The sequence below is a fragment of the Trachypithecus francoisi genome, unplaced genomic scaffold, assembly GCF_009764315.1.
Source record: "Trachypithecus francoisi isolate TF-2019V2 unplaced genomic scaffold, Tfra_2.0 Lachesis_group8, whole genome shotgun sequence".
Classification (NCBI taxonomy): Eukaryota; Metazoa; Chordata; class Mammalia; order Primates; family Cercopithecidae; genus Trachypithecus; species Trachypithecus francoisi.
This window is the reverse complement of record NW_022681473.1, coordinates 20,062,778-20,080,963: the sequence shown is the minus strand read 5'-3', so window position 1 is coordinate 20,080,963 and position 18,186 is coordinate 20,062,778. Positions and strand designations below refer to the sequence as shown.

General features: G+C 50.6%; 1 protein-coding gene across 3 annotated transcripts in view; it reads left to right on the top strand.

Annotated features, from left to right (window-relative positions):
* TSPAN18 (tetraspanin 18) overlaps positions 1–18,186 on the top strand; it is a 205,101-nt gene that overhangs the window by 121,663 nt on the left and 65,252 nt on the right. For all 3 annotated transcript variants that reach the window (XM_033207771.1, XM_033207768.1, XM_033207769.1), the window contains one exon: positions 12,479–12,619. The gene's annotated coding sequence lies outside the window, so the exon portion shown is untranslated. The remainder of the gene's footprint in view (positions 1–12,478; positions 12,620–18,186) is intronic.

The window sequence follows — 18,186 nt, the reverse complement described above, 5'->3', positions numbered from 1 at the left end:
CCCCCTCCAAGATGGAGTCTCGCTCTGTCGCCCAGGCTGGAGTGCAATGGCGTGATCTCCGCTCACTGCAACCTCCGCCTCCTGGGTTCAAGTGATTCTCCTGCCTCAGCCTCCCAAGTAGCTGGGGCTACAGGACATGCCACTGTACCTGGCTAATTTTTTTGTATTTTTAGTAGAGACAGGGGTTTTACCATGTTTGCCAGGCTGGTCTTGAACTCTTGACCTCAGGTGATCTGCCCATCTCGGCTTCCCAAAGTGCTGGCATTACAGGGATGAGCCACGGCACCCGGCCTCAAAGTACCTTTTGAATAGGCTGTGTTAGGGAAGGCTGACAGGTTGTGGGAAAGGAGGATGATGGGCAGGGGTCTCCCATGCCTAGCTGAGCTTGCCCCTGCCCTGATTCGTTTGGCTTCTTGAGGCTTTCAGTTCTTTCCCCACCAAAGATGGGGCAAAGTGAGCAGATGGCTGGTACCCTGGAAACCAGGCCCCTTCCTTCTCTTGGAGCCAAGGAGGCTGGCTCTGCCGGCCTCACTGAGCTGCCTTCCCCCAAGGAGTGCGCCCCTAGTGACCACTGATGCCCCATTTGCTGTTTGCTCTCTCTCCACTTCTTTCCTTCTCTTCAGAGCTGTTCAGGCTTGGCAAGCAGCAGGGGCTCAGAAACCAAATTAACAGGTAAAATTCCCATTCTCTGCCTGTTACTTGCCTGGCTGAGCTGCAAAGTCTGTGACATAACAGGAATTGGGAGTGAGGAAGGGGTGGGGGAAGGGAGCCAGTGTCAACAGGACTCATTTGAGAGAAAGAGGGAGCCCCAGACTCATGATGTGGGAAGAGGCCAGTGGAACCCAGGGAAGTAATCACTGGGGTACCCCCTATTCCCTCTCTTTCTTTGGAGCTGCCTCCTGGCATCTGTGGTTCTCTGACATCACGTGGCCCATGAGTGGCACAAGGTGACAAAGGAAGACATCAGTGAGCTTTGCCCAGGGGAGGACTCTAACCATGGGGCTCCCCCCACCCCGCTGGCCCTGTCTCTTCAGCTGTACTCAGGTCCCTTTGGTGATCAGGAGGCAGGTGCTGGGGCCCAGCAGTCAGGCAGAACTGAGTTCAAGTCCAAGTGCAGCCATGTACGCACTGCAGGTGACCTTGGGCAAATTCTCTCTCTGAGCCTCCGTTTCTTCATCTTTAAAATGGGAGAACACATCTCTTAGCTGGGTTGTTGGTTTTGAGATCAGGAAGGAAAATGCATTGTACAGCACCTGCCTATGGTAAGCTCTTAGGATAGAGGCCATGGGTGACGGTGGCGGGCAGGGGGGCAGCAGTGACAGTCGAAGTGATCTTTGTTGATTCCTGTCTCCGGTTTGACTCCTATTGGGCATTGAGTCCCGTGCCAGGAGGAACTGCGTCTGTTTTCTTTGTGAGCTCCCTGTGTTTTAGGTGGGGGTCCCTAAAAGCAGGACCTGAGTGAGGATGGTTATCTAGGTGAACTAGCAAAGGAGGAGTCTCAGGAGAGCTCTGCAAACCAGCAAGGGAAGCAGGAGAAGGCAGAAGAAGTAGCTAAGCAAGGGTGAGGTTTAAAAGCAGGCTAGACTCAGCCTGGTCTCTGGGGCATGAATGGCCTCTCAGACATTGTCCCCAACAGAGGCAAGGGGGCTGGACTGTTACAGCCCCATGTTAGCCTGCCAGTGGCTATGGGCTAGGCCTAGGGGTACAGATGGGGGTGTGGCCTTCCAGAGATCTCTGGGCAAGGTGGCTTCATAGCCAACAGCAGTTCCCCTGGAGAAGGTTGCAGCCGTGGCACTGCTGCAGTTGGGATGGGTGTCCCGTCCAGGAAAGGGGACCAGGGTCCAGCACCCAAAGCACCTGCACACCCTGAAAGCCCTCAGTCTAGGATGATGAAGAAAGCACTCGCCGTGGCACCTGGCAGACTTTGGTGCGATGCCCCTTCTGCCACTTCACAGGAATCAGTGACCTTCCTGGGTCTCAGTTCAATGATCCCTCCCACATAGGGCCCACCGGGTTTGCTTGAGGACACATCAGATGCCGCAGCTCATTGGCCAAGCACACAGTTGGCCATGAGCAGCAGTTGGGTGGGGGGCATCCGACTTGTTGCTTTCCCCATAAATAGGGAGACTGTCCCAGGATGGGGTCTGTCTGGTCTGGCCTAGCCCAAGCGACTGCCTTCCCTCAAGGGTGAGAGATGGACTACATGACCCCTAATAACCCCTGTCCCCAGGACCAACAGAGAAGAAGGCCATTGTTCTCAGCTCCCTTCCTCCAGAAATGAGAAACACAGCTGAAGCCGCTCCTGCTCCCCAGGGCCCTCCAAGGCCTGGAATTTCCCCATGGGTGCTTGTCCCCAACAGGACTGATTTATTCCTATTGTTATTCCTACATATCAAGTGATATGTAGATACATTCTGCTTAGTAAAAAGGACGCATTTCAGGTGGGGTTAGAACCCCTCCTGCCACCATTTGCCAAGAGAACTGATGACAACTCCGTGTCCTTGTGTGGTTGAGGTGTGGTCAGGAAAGCTCTCCTTTAGGGTGGTGCTGCCAGGGTTTGGGAGGGACTCACACTATCCCAGTGAGGACAAGGGTGAAGGCCAGGCACTTCCCAAGGTCCCTGCTGGCCAGAGGATGGCACAGAGGGGTGTATGAGCTGCCCAGCTTGGGTTTTTCCAGAAAAATCCTTCAATGTGGATGGAATGATCATTGCAATACTAATAATAGTTTCCACTTACTGAGCCTTACTCTGCCCCAGATAATAGCAGATAATAGATGGATCTTCTCTTTGCGTCTTCTCATTTAACTCTGCCCATGAGACATGTCCCCATCTTACAGATGAGAAGGCAGACGTTCAGGTTCACATAAGGTATCTAAGGTCACATAGTAAGTGATGAGGCCAGGGTTCAAATTCAGCCTCACTCACCCAGGAAGTGGGGTGCAGGAGACCCTGATGCCTGTCCCAGTCTGTGCCAGCTGGCCTTATCCCAGGAACAGGTCATTTCACTCCCCTGGCTCAGGTTCCCCAGATTCCCCCTCACCTCACCTTTACCCATCTGTGAGCACTTAGCCCTCTGCCTTCCACTCCAGGGTTGAAGATGGTGGAATACCTCTGTCTCCTTACAGAGAGGAGAAAGTAGAAGCCCAGAGAGGGCACTTGATCTGCTCAAGGACACACAGCAACGCCATCCCAGGGCTGTGGCTAGAACAAGGGTTTTCTTCCTCTTGGTCAGTGTTACTAACCTGTTGACCTTTCTGCTTTAATCCAACCCCAGACTTGGCCATGCTGCACGTGTGTGTGGGGATGTGAGTGAGTGCGTGGAGAGAAGAGGGAAGCTTCTCTCCCTGATCACGTTTGCCACACACAGCCTGAGCAGCAGGCCAGTGGGGAATCTCTGGGGCCTGGCTGGCTCTGAGTGGAAGCTGCTCCTGGTGTCACCCGCCCCTTCCTACAGCTCCCTGGATGTCACACTTCCCACTTCCTAGCGGGGCTAGCCCTACATCCCCTAACCACCTAGAGGTTGCCCTCTAAGACCTGTGCACTTTCTCTGTGGTCTGGCCTCTGGCTGAACAGGGAGTTTTATACAAATCCCAGTAGAGAGAAATAGATCAATGCTCCTTGGAAGTGTCTCCATCAGCTTCCGGAGAGTGGGCTTCAGAGTTCCAAAGATCAAAGTTGGAACATCAGACAAGGGGGAAAAAACAAAACCCAGGACCTAGAGTGGTCCCTTTTGCCCCTGTCGTGAAGTTCCTCTGGGTCCCTGTGACTCCAGGCACTGCTGGGTCCCTGTCTACCTCCCTCTCCTCTCTCCTCTCATACCTCTGCCAAAGCACAGCCCGCCTGCTGCTTTCTACACCTGCCATGCAAATGGAGACCCCTGCGCCATTGCCTTGGCTGTGTCTTCTGCTTAGAGCGCCTTTCTTCATCATCTCCAACACCCATTGCAGCTAAACCACCCATCCAGGTGCTACTTTCTCCATCTTCAACAGCGCTGTTACCCATTCATTCAGTGCCCAGGTATGACATGCCATTCCAGGCCCTGGGAATACAAGAGTCAGTGGTTCGGAACATTCTCCAGCCTCTGTCTTCTTCAGCTATTTGGGAACATATCGCTAACTTAGCTTCACTGCAGAGACAGTGCCAGAATTTCTGTGCCCTCCCCCAGTGCCTAACATAGTAAGTTATACATACTTAAGTAAGTTAATGAGTGTTTGCTGAGTGAATGAATGATGACTATCACTTACTGCCTTCTATTGTGATGTCTCTGCAGGGATTTCACCCACCACTGGTGGAGTACTGTATGCCATGATCAGCTCTAGGCACCAAGTTTCTGTGTTCCCAGGATTTGTTCTTCTTATTTATAATAACAACAAAGTAGATAACATCGGCCCTTTTCGGGTGCCATGCCCTGATTAAAGAGGCCTTGGTGAAGAGGCAATGGCAATGTTACATGTAGTAACAACCCTATCAGTAGGAACTCTGATTATCCCCATTTTATAAATAAGAATTCAGGCCCAGATAATTTAAGGCATTTTCCCCAAGTCACACAGCTGGTCAGAAGTAGAGACAGGACTCCAACACCAGCACTCTGACTCCAGAGCTCAGCCCCTTATGTTGAGTGACTGAATGAATGACTCGTGTGCTACCTGATATGCTGGCTTCTGAAAGAGTTAATTCACACTCAGGAGTGGCTGCAGAGGCCGCCTTTTTGCAAACATGTACATACTATGCATGCACGCACATGTGTGTGCCCCCCCTTGGCTCTCTCTCCAGTGTGTGCCACCTGTGCTAGAGTCTATTGTCCTGTCCCTGATTCTTGCCTCTCAAGTGGACCATGCACTGACCCTGTGTCTGAGGGTCCTTATATAGTCTCTTTGCTCAGCCAGACATGGGGGTTACTATGCCCTAAAAGATCAATTGTTCCTAAATGCAGGCAGGATGTTTATCAGGGGAAGGGGAAAGGAACCAAGATGGTCTACAAATGAACTATGACAGATAAACCTCACCTCCCAGGAGACACTTGGGAAATATGCAGGCTTATAAAAATGCTCTGGGCCATTCCAACTTGGAAGGCAGAGATGCATCTAAAATCTACCAAAACATCCCTTCACGGGATCAATTGCTCATTGCTTCATCAAAAGATCAAGTGTTTGTGCTATACTAACACCCTAATAAATGAAGGAGGGACTTGGGCATTGGTAGTCTTCCAGGGCCTAAAACAGCAGGTGGGGAAGCACCTTGGTGAAGAGGCAATGGTGAGCTATAGAAGGTTTTTGAGCAGGAGAGGGACATGGTCCAAGCTTCATTCCTGAAGATCTGTCTTCCCGCCTGGTGGAGGATGGAATGGAGGGGCAGCAGAGAGACTGTGGAGGTTATAGCTGGGGACTGGGTGACAGGGGATGAAAGCTCAGGTTAGGGATGTGGAGTCCATGAAGGGGGTGAGAAGGGAGGGGCCTCATTATGGAGATGTTTCCAGGTAGATGGGACTGAGTTGTTTTGGCAGGGGAGAGAGAGTGGAATTTGAAGGCCCGTAAGTCTGGGAGACTGAATGACTGGAAGCATTCCTGGAGGGGCCATTTCTGGGACAATAATAACAATAATTGCTATACAAGCCTTCCTCTGTGTCAGGCACTGTGCTTTATGGCTTTTGCTGTATTAAATACTCACAAGAATCCCCTCAGGTGATAACTGCCATTGTCTTCATCTTACACATGGGGAAACTGAGGCACAGTTACCTTGACAGAGATTACCCAGCCAATAACTGGTAGAGCCAGGATTCCACTCCAGGCAGCTGCCTGCAGAGCTTCTGCAGGTAACCCCCACCCCACACACCTCTCCATTCACAGGCCTGCAGGAGGCTGTCTTTATTTCTGGAGTGGACATACATTTCCAAGCAGAAGCACTGAGAGGAGAGGACCAGGGCTTCACTTGGAAACTGACCTGAGCACAGAAGCAGCACCTTGAGGAGGAGTCCGCAGCCCTCTGGGGCTCCTGGTTCTGTGTGGTGGGGACATCAGCCCAGAAGATTAATGAGAGGGCAGGGGAGGGAGGAAAGGAAGGAAGGGAAGGAAGAAAAATTGCTGCCCATTATACCTGTCCTTTGGCAAGGCCGGGTAATTAGCAAACCCTCAGCAATAAAATATTTCGTTTTGGTGTAATTGCAAAGTAATTATGTGGTATGGGTTGTGTATTAATCGTGTTGATTAATTACACTCAGGTAGTAATTAAACATCTGCTTGATAATCATGTGCAGCCTGAGGCTGAACATTTATACACATACACACACGCCTGTGCCACATGCAGAGCTCCTTGGTCTCTGCTCATTGGGCGGTGTATGTTTGTGTGTGTGTGTGTGATGTGAGTGTGTTTGATAGAGCCTCGCTGAGTTAGAGACCTCTCCCTCACCCACCATACAATGAGCACTTTGTTCCCCAGCCTCACCTGGAACACTGGGAGGAACTGACCTACGACTGGGGCCGTGCCACCCTGCAGCCCCTCTCGGAACAGAACTTGAGGCCCAGGTGTCTCCTGTCTGGCAGGGCTGCCAAGCCAAGCTGGGTTGGCACAGGGCTCAAGTGCTCCATACGTGGTAATGTGCTGTCATGTCTTAGAAACTCACTGCAAACTTGGCCACCAGTCCTTTCCTGCACCCTCTGAGACTGTGTTTGGCTTTGAGGGTCCGTTCTTGGGCAGATTCCTTTTCCCCAGCAGCTGGGAGAAAGTTTTTATTGTAGGAACCACTTGGGCTGAGGCATGGGTACCAGCACAGCACACCCATTAGGACTGGATTTAATAACCTGATCCTGAACACTGTGGGGACCAAAGCAGGATGCTGACCTGTGTGCAGGAGCCTATTTCTCACCTGGATCCTACCCTTGCTGTGTGATCTTGAGCAAGTCACTCCCATTCTCTGTCTCTGCTTCCTGGTCTATAAAACAAAGAAAAACTGAGCTCAGAGGCCTCCAAGGACCTTTGCAGCGCTGCTGTACTCAGATTCTAATTTGGTTTGTACTAATTAGGAATTGGAGACAATTTAAATTCAATACATATGATCCTTAGTGAGTAAACAATTGGAAATAATTCCTTCCTTTATGACTTCCCAAAGACTCACTCATGAGCAATGAGAACCCAGCAAAAATCAATAGCTTTTATTTTTCAGACAGAGAAATTGCAAGTTCCTTGAACTGCTGGGCATTGCAATTCATTGTTGTATTTTTAAATGTTATGTTTATGTTTATGGACTGCCATTAGATAATATGGATTCATCCTGAAGGTGGTTTTTTCATTAACTTAACTCATTTTACTTATTAGTTCACATTTATAGCTTGAGTTTAATAAGCACATTGTGCAAAAGTCATAAAATACCCTTTTTCTTTAACAATATTTTAAAATCAAGACTCTTTTCTGAGTCATCTCAGGTTTATTTGCTCATAACTTGCTTCCTCTGTGATTTGAGGCCCAGCACAGCCAACTGTAGCCTATTATTTGACCTTGAGCTTCAGTGTCTTTATTTGTAGTAGAGGAAAGGCATCACTAGTTAATACAAGTAAAAAATTTTAAAAAGGAAGCATTCGACAATCACTTACTGTATTCAAAGTGGTTGTGATATATAAGCTGATCGAATCTCACATTCCTGAAATGGCTTTATTTTTTTTTCCCCCACTTTATAGGGGAGGAAACTGAGGCCCAGAGAGGTTAAATGACTTGCCTGAGGCCACATATTTGGTGACAGTGGCAGAGCTGGGATGCAAACATGACATGTCTGTATGAGTCAAGCTGACACCTAAAATTAACCCTCACAGTATCTAAATCAGCCAACATTTTCCCTCCTACATCTGTCTTCCTACCCTCGGCCTGTCAGACTCAGTATCCCCCCATACCACCCACCCACCTTCCCCTGACATCACCTTTATCCCCATTCACCCCACCCCCCACCAGGCCCTGCCCATTCTCCTTCCATCCTCTTGTTTTCTGTTTCCACTTGCCTGGGCTTCTTGCTGCTTTTATTTATCTATTTTATTTATTTATTTATTTATTTATTTATTTTTGAGACAGAGTCTCACTCTGTTACCCAGGCTGGAGTGCAGTGGCACGATCTCAGCTCACTGCTACCTCCATCTCCCGGGTTCAAGTGATTCTTCTGCCTCAGTCTCCCGAGTAGCTGAGACTACCAGGTGTGTACCACCACGCCTGGCTAATGTTTTGTATTTTTAGTAGAGACAGGGTTTCACCATGTTAGCCAGGATGGTCTTGATCTCCTGACCTCATTATCTACCTGCCTCAGCCTCCTAAAGTACTGGGATTATAGGCATGAGCCACTGTGCCCAGCCTTCTTGCTGCTTTTAACCTCCTGGAAGCACATTTCTGCCTTGTGATCTTTAGTGGCTCCCCATTGCCTGTGGATAAATTTCATCATTCTTGGCCTGGCATTCAAGGACCTTAACCATCCACCCCTTGCCTTCCACTTCTGTCTCACTTCCCACTCTGCCCCAACAGGCGGGCTTGGCTCATGGTCTTGAATACCCACCCACATGTGGGTACCCCTGTGCCTTTGTTTGCCCTGGTCTCTCTGCCTATAGTGCCTTCCACATCTTCATACATTCCAATCTTCTCCTTCCTCCAGGAAGCCTTCCCTGGGACCTCTCACTCCTCTGAATTCATAATGATTTGATGAACCCCTCCTTAGCCACCTGGAACTACAGACCCACAGACATTGTCTTCTGTTGCCCATAACAGTGAATAGCTCCTTTGAAGGTGTAATCTGTGCCTCTCTCATCCTTGGTGCTCCTGGAATCTCAGGTATATAGCAAGTGTTCAGTTAATGCTTTCCAAATGAGTGAATGTTCATGTTCCTCGTGGTCTCCAGGAAACAGAACTCCCTGTCTTCTCTGTTGAATTCAGGACCAGCCCCATGCAAATTTCGGGGAAGACCTGTCCAAGTTCTACCTACTTTCAACAGCTCTTCCTCCCTCCCTCCCTCCCTCCTTCCCTCCCTCCCTGCACGCTTCCTTCTGTCTTCCGAGAATTGTCACATTTCGTCTTGATCAGTGACTCAAACAAAACTATTTTCCTCTCTTCTTCCATAAAACTTCCTTGTCCTGGGCACCATTTATTTGGTTTACTGCGGCGTGAATGGGCTTCTGGTTTCTGGCAAATTAATTCCAGCTATGATGTTCATCGTGGATAATGGTGAAGAAAACGAGACATCCAAGGGGCTGAACGCCACTCTGTTTTTGATCCTGAGGATTTTGCAGATGAGGAAACTGAGGCCCAGAGGTGGGGAAAGAGGGACTTAGGTAAAGGGATCTGCTGAATTCTCAGTCAAGGCTCCCTGGGGAACTCTCTGCTGTTTCCTGGGTTATCTTGATCACGGGGATTAGAACTATCACTCTGTTGGTGGTCACTGCACTTTACAGTTTGCATGAACTTGACCTAAGATAGGCATCTCAGCTGCTCTGTGAGGTTTCACCGAGGCTCAGAGAGGTGGGTTGCCTGCCTCGACCACAGAGCCAGTGTCTAGCAGTGGAGCCAGGGGTGGAATGCAAGTCGGGCTGTGCCACAGCTGTGCTCTCCCCACCTCCCCCGTGGATGCCAATGCTCACTGGCTTCCCTACCTGCTGGCAGCAGCCTTGTGTTTACGCCAGACTTGATCTACGGGATGTATTCCCCTGGTTGGAGCAGATAGCTAGAGAGGGAAGGAGACAGAGCCAAGGAAAAAGCCAGGCAGGCCTCAGTGAGAGGGACCTGGCCTCAAGGGGCCTGAGATCAGAAGATAGGTGACGTGGGCCAGGCTCACAGCCTTCAGAGCTGGGCTTCCTGAGCTGCTGTGGGATGACCAGGGCCTTGTGACTGTCCACTCCCAGCCCCATCCACCACTCAGCCATATCCTCCCCAACTGGCATTTCTGGGCCCGGACTTGGGAAAGGAACTTTATTTGAGGATGACACACACGTGCGTTTACAATGACACATGTTCACACGCTGAATCCCTCCCCCCCACCACACACACAGATGCATGCCCACCCCCACATGCTGCCGACAGTCATGTGCATACATGGGTGACACATGCCCTCCTGAATGTCTCTAGTTCACGCTCTATTTTAAACAGTCTAGGTGGCAGCACCCCCACAGTGATCAAAAGCTTCCGCTCGTAAAGCAAATAGGGGTTCAAATCCAGTCTATTTCACAGCTGTGTATCTGAAAGTTACTTAGCTTCTCCAGGCTTCAGTTTCTCATCCATAAAATGGGGATGATAGCACTGTTAGAATGAAATGGGTGGACACACGTCAAGCACTGACCACGGGACATTTATACTCATTTCTACTCAGCTCCCACAGGCAGCCTTGGCCTGTGGTCTCAAATGCCTGCCCCCCACTCCCACATCTGAGTATCTCCATGCCTGTGCTCACCCTGGGTCCATGGCCCACAGCACTCTGCTGCCATCTCCACACACCCATGTCTGCCCCCTCCTCCAGGAAGCCTTCACATGCCCGCGGGTGTTATCAGGGGAATTAGAGGAGGAGAAGCTCCTCTGCCTGTGAGTTATTAGAAGCACAGGCTTCAAAGCTGGCCTGAGAGGTGGCAGACTGAGGGAGGGTCCGTGATCCCCTTTCACAGATGGAGAAACTGAGGCCTCACGCAGGTGAGGGTGTGCCTGAGTGTTCACAGCAAGTTAGTGTGGTGTTGGGACTGGAACCCAGGACTCCTGCCTGCGGGTCGACAGCTGTCACCTCCTTCATAGAGTGAAGATTCCCCCCTCCATGGATCTGTTAGTTAGGTGGGTGATCTGGTTCTCTCAGCCAGTGTGAGAGAGCATGGAAGTTGGGGGAGATAGATGGAGGCCGGGGGGGTCCCCCGATGAGCCTCTTTATCAGATGTGTGATGGTGGGGTACAGAGAGGAGTAGGAGATGCTGGGGAGGAGAGGCCCAGAGGAAGGACTGGGACAGGGTAGGCTGAAGCAGGAACCATGGGCGACCCTGGTGAGCCTGCAAGGACGGCATGGCTGTGTATGCTGCTGCTGGAACAATCTGTCGTCACCTCTTTCCTGCAGCCGTTTATTTATTTCTTTATCATGCCCTTTTGGAAAATGCTGGGAATGCCACCCCTCCTGGGGAATGCACCCTCCCCCTGCTCCCCAGTTCACACCGTCTGGTGTAACATTCGTGCTCACCAGCTTGCACAGTGCTAATGACATTTGCGTTTTACTGGCTGGCGAAATGTGGGCTGTGCTTGGTGACGGGGGTAAGGGGATCCTTAGGCAGATGGGAGGTTCCCAGCCTAGAAAGAGGGGTAGGCTTGCTGATCTGGGGGCCCACGCAGGTCTCTGAGATGCAGAGAAAGGGGAGAAGGTGGGTGCAGAGGGGAGGAATGTCTGGAGGAATTTAGAGATGCTGTTTGTCTAAAGGCTTGCCAGGAACACAAGACAACCCAAGGCTGGTGTTTCACCTCCCCTGACATGCACATGCACTGTCCTCTGCGTCACCTCCTTAACATTTATTGAGCAATTTCTAGATGCCAAGTGCTCCTCTGTGGGCTTCACGGACCTATGAAAGTCATTTTAATTCCTAGCAATCCTCAGGAAAAGATGCTATTATTATTCCTATTTTACAAAGGAAGAGTCTGAAGCTCTGAGAGGATACCTGACTTGCCTCTTCTGGAAAGAGGTTGCGCCTGTGGCCAAGGTTCACCTGCCTCCAAAGCCTATGCTCTTGGCCACTGTGGGCAACCTCCTGTTCTCTGTCTGGGCTTGAGCAGAGCCAGGAAACATTTGTCTGCTGAGGCCCAAGACTGGGTAGAGGTGGTAAGCATCCTCCCCCGTCAGCCGCCACAGCATGCAACAGGCTTCTGCTGTGCTCCTGGGGCTGCTTCAGCCTGACAGCTACAGAGAAGGGTATGGCTCCAGAGAGAGGCCTCAGCATGAGTCAGGAGAGACCCAGAGTTTAGGCCTTGCTCTGCCATCAACTCGCTTTGTGACTTTGAGCAAGTCAGTGCCCCTCTCTGGGTATCAGTCTCCTTATTTGTAAAAGGAAGCCATTGGTCTGGCTGCATGGAGCATCCCAGGAATGCATTTTCATACGAGGAAGAAACTTCTCTCCAATCTGCTTGGACTCATGGAGTTGCCTTGCACTCAGACGTACAAATTATGTTTTACATCAAAGCAAATCATGAAACATTTGCTGAACCTCCTCTCCCTTCTGCAAGGGGCCCTGTGCTAGATGCAGGGGTTATGATGCTTATGTATTTTTACTCAGCACACGCATACACGGGCACATGCATACCTTTGTGTCTTAGAATTATTTCCAGGCTACTTCAGTCAGATCTAGATGTTGAGTCCCCAGTCCTGATGCTCACCTGCAGGCTCCTGCAGTCTTGGTTTTATGACTTCGCCTCCTGCAGGGCCAGGAGAGCCCTTCAAACAGAAAGAAGAGACCTCAGCTCAGGCAGGTAATCACGGCTGCCTCTGCTTCCCTCTCACAGGTGAGCATCTCCTGGACAACGTCAAGCTTCAGATGAGCTGAGCTTCTAATACTACCATCAAAGCAACTGGAACCCCTTGAATTTGATTTCCGGAGACGCAGGCATAATCCTTTTGCAGACGTCTCAACGCTGGCTCTCCAGGTAACGGAGTTTAGGCTTGTTCAGCAAGGGGATTTTCGCTACTTTTGTTGTTGTTGTTGTTGTTGCTAAGGGTGACCATCAGCAGGGCAATTCTCTATCATTCTTTCATTCTCTATCATTCATTCTCTTTCATGCATTAGTGTCTGTCTCCCCTATCACACCAAAGGTGCATGGGCAGGAGTGTAAGGGGTGCAGATAGTGTGAGTGGATCTGAGCCAAGGTTGCTGGGGTTTCACTAGATTAGCCAAAAAGATAACCCTCGGAGGGGCCAGACAGCTGAGAAGGCTGAGGTACACGCTAGCCCAACAGGTTGCTGGCCCATACCCCTCAAGCTCAGCTGGGGAAGGGTGGAGCTGTTGCCCAGGTAAGCAAGAACCAGTAGTGGGTCAGAAGTAAAGGTTGGCTGCAGTGGGTGGTGAGAGGGCAAAGGCTGAGCTGAGGTCAGATGCTGCATCATTTGGGAGCCAACACTTAAACTGGATTAAGCAAGATAGGCCATTTATTAGCTTTTTTATTGTTTTCTAATATATTGGCAATATGGGGCCTATTTATTGGTTTCAAGGCAGGCAGGGCTGAAGCCAGGGCTCAAATGATGCTGTTAGGACCATGTCTCACTACATCCGTGTCCCCTGCCTCCCTCCTTGTGAGTTTCAGTCCTTGGCAGCCACTCTCCATGTGGCAGCAGGGCAGGGACGTGCAGCTGCAGACTGACGTCTTGCTCATTTCAAATCCAGTGGAAGGAGAGCTTCTTTTTCCTAGGAGTTCCAACAAAAATCCCAAAGTCAAGGCTTATTGGATGGTCTTGAGTCACATGACCACCTCTGAGCAATCACTGAAACCTGGAGGACAAGCTATGCTGATTGGCCAGACTGGGTCAGTCTGGGGGTGGGGGGATTGTGGGGGGAGTGGGGAAGTTGTAGGGGGGTTGGGGGGGAGTGGGGGGTTTGTGGGAGGATTAGGGGTGTGTGGGGGATTGGGGGATCGGGGGGGTGGGGGTTTGTGGGGGAGGGTGGTAGGTGTCGTGAGTTGGAGAAGTCAGCCTGCATGCATGAGGGGATGAACTTCCAAGGGAAAATCCAGGCATTGTTTTTAGAAAAAGGAGAAAGGAATGCCGGGCAGACAAAGCAGCAGATTCTTCCTACTGGTGTCATGGTGGGAGTCAGGGGCAGGGGCAATAAAGCACCCAGATGGTTGCATGTGCCCCAGTTGGGGTCCTTCCTGTAATTTATGGTACCAGGGTTGGCCTCTCTCTAAGTGCCTCATTTTTAGTGAATCCAGTATCTGAAAGCCCAACTTTCTCTCTCTCACACACACACACACAAACACACACACACACCCCCCATGCCTCTGATGGATCTGCAAGTGGTACTTCACGTTCCAAAAAGATTGTTCTAGAAGGTCCTTCTCATAAAGAGTCCCTGCACTCTCTGATGGCCGCCCCACTATTTCAGCCACCCCAGCACCTGGCTGCCTTGAGTAGACCTCCACTCGCTGGGAAGGCCTGTTCCTTCTTCCCCCCACCTCCACTCCTTCTTGACTTGGGGGAGTTTCTTGTGCCTCTTTAGGGTTTATTTGCCCTAAACGGGCCCCTTCTCAGAAGACCAGCCGCAGCCTTGCTTTTCCGAAGCCCCTTAGAGGGACGGGGAGTAAAGGGGGACAGCCACTGGTTGAGTGGAGGCTCTGCCTCTGGGGGCACGAGGGTACACGTGGCCAGGCCAGCCTGGCAGCCCTGCTGCCCTCCACCGTGGCAGCTCTGTCCTGCATTTAGGGTGAGATGTGTGATTTCATTTGAGCAAATATTCCTCTGCATAAAAAATATGCAGCTTGTGATGCTGCCTCCCTGGCAGCTATGGCCAGGCACTTTGTCAGATCTGCCCTTTGCTTGGTTTTGGTCAACCACAAACCTCTTGGCCCTCCCCCAGTCTCTCTCTCGGTCTGTGTCTCGCCTGTGGGCTCCAAAGCTGTGACTCACCATGCAGCCAGCTCAGCGCTCAGCACCACCCTGCCTTATATGGTGAGCTCAGCACCTCTGGGTCAATGAGTGTTAATTCATTTATTCAGCCAATGGCTGTTGAGTGCCTACCATGTGCCAGGAGCTGTTTTAGATGCTGGGGATTGAGGGTGAGCAAAGCCCAAGGTCCCTGTCCTCAGGGATCCCTGCCCTCTCCTCTGGGAGATTTCCTGAGGACAGGACCCTCCTCTGGGTGTCTTGCCCCCAACCTCTCGCCTGATGTCTCACACGGTGCTAAACCGTAACTGGGCTGGCTTGGTAGATATGTCAGTCAGTTACTTTCTACACCATTTTGTAAAGTTCCCACCTGTGCCTGATGCAGCAGAAATAGCAGAATGACTTGGTTCTCAGCCTTTAGGACTTAGGGTGTAAAGTGCCACTCATCATGGCCCTGGGGAGGAGGAAGGGCAACTGTTAGAGATCTGTATGCAGACCTGCTCCTGGAGTGTGCACCTGTTCATAAAACGAATCATACAAGCTCCACTTCCCAGGCATTCTTCATTCATTCAGATGCACTCAACAGGCACCTCAGAGGCCAGCTCTAAGGGAGACGATCAAAGTCAAGACATCCAAGGTAAAGAATGGGAGGGTACAGAGCAGAAATAGAAAAGAAGGCTTGGGGGTTCAGAGGCCAGAAGGAGATGTTACTGCTGCACAGTGGTGGTGTAAAATCAGGGGATGCAAGGCCTGTGAGCTGAGCCTAGATATGGGCCAGGTGAGGACGCTAGACAGGACATTTGGGAGGAAGACACAGTGAGAGCAAAGGCCTGGCAGTGGGACCCTGAGGCTTGAAAGACTGTGCCAGGCAGGAAGCCAGATGAACTGGGTTAGCCTTCTTTCCTGCAGGCCTCCAGGCTTGGCCGTGCTGGGCCTGGGGCCATCTTGTCTTCAAGGCTGCTTTCAATTACAGCTTGGGTGGGGAGTTTAGTAGCTCCTCCCTTTTCCCTTTGTCTTCTTCTTCCCTGGAAAAGGGAGTTTTGGAGGGCCCTTTCAAAGAGATGGTGCTGCACAAAGACCAGGAGTTCTTAATCCTCTCATTCCTGAGATACTTTACAGAGCTTAGGGCTCATTTTCACTAGAGCGTTCCAAGCAGCCGCCCTAGTGGCAGACCCTGGGCTGGAAGTTGGGAGACTTGGGTTCCGGCTGTGCTACTGATGTCCTTAGCCTCCTGGCCTGTAGTTTATCAAGCTCCTTCCAGCTTGAAACATTGTATTCCATGTCAGACCTGGATTGGGATCTGAGCTCTGCCAGCAGTACAGCCTCAGTATTCTTATATGTAAGTTAGGGATAATAATAGTATACTTCTCATAAGACTGTGTGAAGATGAAAGGAAATACTTGAATGACAGAAAGTGCTTAACAGAGCACCTGCCAGGGATCAGCATTCAGTGTAGTACTGATGCTATAGGTGTTGGTATTATTTATATTTCAATCGTATTAATATAACTCTGTGGGAGTCTTCAGTGTATAGGTGCCTGTTGGTCCATGTCCCAAAAAACTCGGTGATGGGGGCCAGGCGCGGTGGCTCACGCCTGTAATCCCAGCATTTTGGGAGGCTGAGGCGGGCAGATTGCAAGGTCGGGAGTTCGAGAGCAGCCTGACCAATGTAGTGAAACCCTGTCTCTACTAAAAATACAAAAATTAGCTAGGTGTGGTGGCATTCACCTGTAGTCCCAGCTACTTGGGAGGCTGAGGTGGGAGAATTGCTTGAACCTGGGAGGCGGAGGTTGCAGTGAGCCAAGACCACACCACTGAACTCCAGCCTGGGTGACAGAGTGAGACAACGTCTCAAAAAAAAAACAACAAAAAAAAACTTGGTGATGGGGTGGGATGTCACACCCCTCCCATCTCCAAATAGTGATGGGGTTGGGGCCGCCTTACCTAGAATCACATTTATTCGTTCATTCACCAGCACTTCATTGAGCACTTGCTTTGTGCCTGGGCCTCTGAGAGGCACGTGGAGTCCTATTGGATAGGATGCTCCGGGTCCCTGCTCTCAGCAGCTCAGGTCTTCAGGCTGAGACCTTGGGGGGAAATCCCCCCGCCGGCTTCCCATGGCACCTGAAGGTTTGTTCAACTCTCCTTTGCCATCTTGGGCCTAAAGCCTGGGTGAAATGCCAGAGAATCCACTAAAATGAACTGGTCTGGTGTTGCACGTGGACCTAAAGGATGGGGTGGATTGCCAAGTCCCGTTTAGCATCAGGAAAACTGAAGTGTTTCATGGAGAAGATGGGCTTGCCCTGGGCGCCAATGGCAAGGTCCTGTTTCATTTTCACCTCCCTTTGACGCTTGTTTGGATCCTGAACTGCAAAGGGTTTTGATTATTTCTGGAGGATGCCAAGCCTGCATGTGGGAGGGGCTAGGGGTCCAGTCTGCCCCTGTGTTTGCCTTGCGGTCTCCTGGTGGCTGTGGGTATCTCACCCTCTCTGGTCTCTGGCAGCCAACAGAGCCTGCCATGTGGGGTGTCAGCCAGGGGTTGGTGAATGGATGGATGGGTGGAAGGATCACAGTGGATTTTCTAGAATCCATATTGTCCCAGCCTCAGCCAGGGTGGCTGGAGATACCAATCTGTTGGCTTGTTTTTCCATGACAATTTGATTTTGGCTCCCGTGGAATATCAGGAATTTTCAAGTAGTGGAATGGACTCAAAACAAATGGCTTTTGAGCTGATCAGCTTTCTCAGTTTGATTTCAGGGAGGCAGCCTGGTGTGTATCCTGATTTAAGGACCAGAGCTTGCAAACTCCAGCTCTGAGCCTGGGTGACCTTGGGCATGTTATTGAGTCTCTCTCAAATTCTCGTCTCTCATCTAGAAAATGGTGGCACTAATGGCATCATAGGGCTGTGATGAGCTTTAAATTAAATAATGAGTGTTAAAACATGTAGCAGAGCTCTGGGCACATGGTAAATGCTCAAGAAAATGATGATGGTGTATTTAATGAACATCCTTAAGTTATTTGTTGCATCTTCTTGCTCCCCCATGGGTTTTTCCAGACTACTTTGCATTTGTAAGAAAAAAAAAATTACTTTGAAAAGTTATTATTACACAAGCAATATAGGCTTCTTAAAAATTCAAATGATCTGAAAGGATTTAAATTAAAAAGCAAATTCCTCTTCCCTCCACCTGCCAACCACATCAGTCCCTTTTCCTAGCAACATTCTCTTTGAATGCAGGGCTCTTCAAGACTAGAACTTTTCTTCTTCTTTTTTTTTTTTCTCTCCTTAAGGGCAGGGGATAGGTAGGAGGTCAGGAGGGGACAGTAGTCTGGTGGCTGTTGCAGCCAGTTGTCATCCAGTCTAAATGTCCTGAGGCTGGTGCCAAGGGGCCTCAGTGGAGCAGGAACAGGAGCAGGAGCAGTCAGGTCCTGTAGGCAGCCTGGCTTCCCTAGCACTGTTTGCTCTGAGTCACAGGGGTCTCCAGCACTCTATGGGGTCTCAGAGTCCTGGGGATGAGAGTGGCCTGAGCCAAACCACATTCAGGCCAGGCTTGGAGTGCCAGGCTCACAAACAATGTGGATGGCCACCTGCCAGGGGCCCTTATTCTGTCACGGTGCCCCAG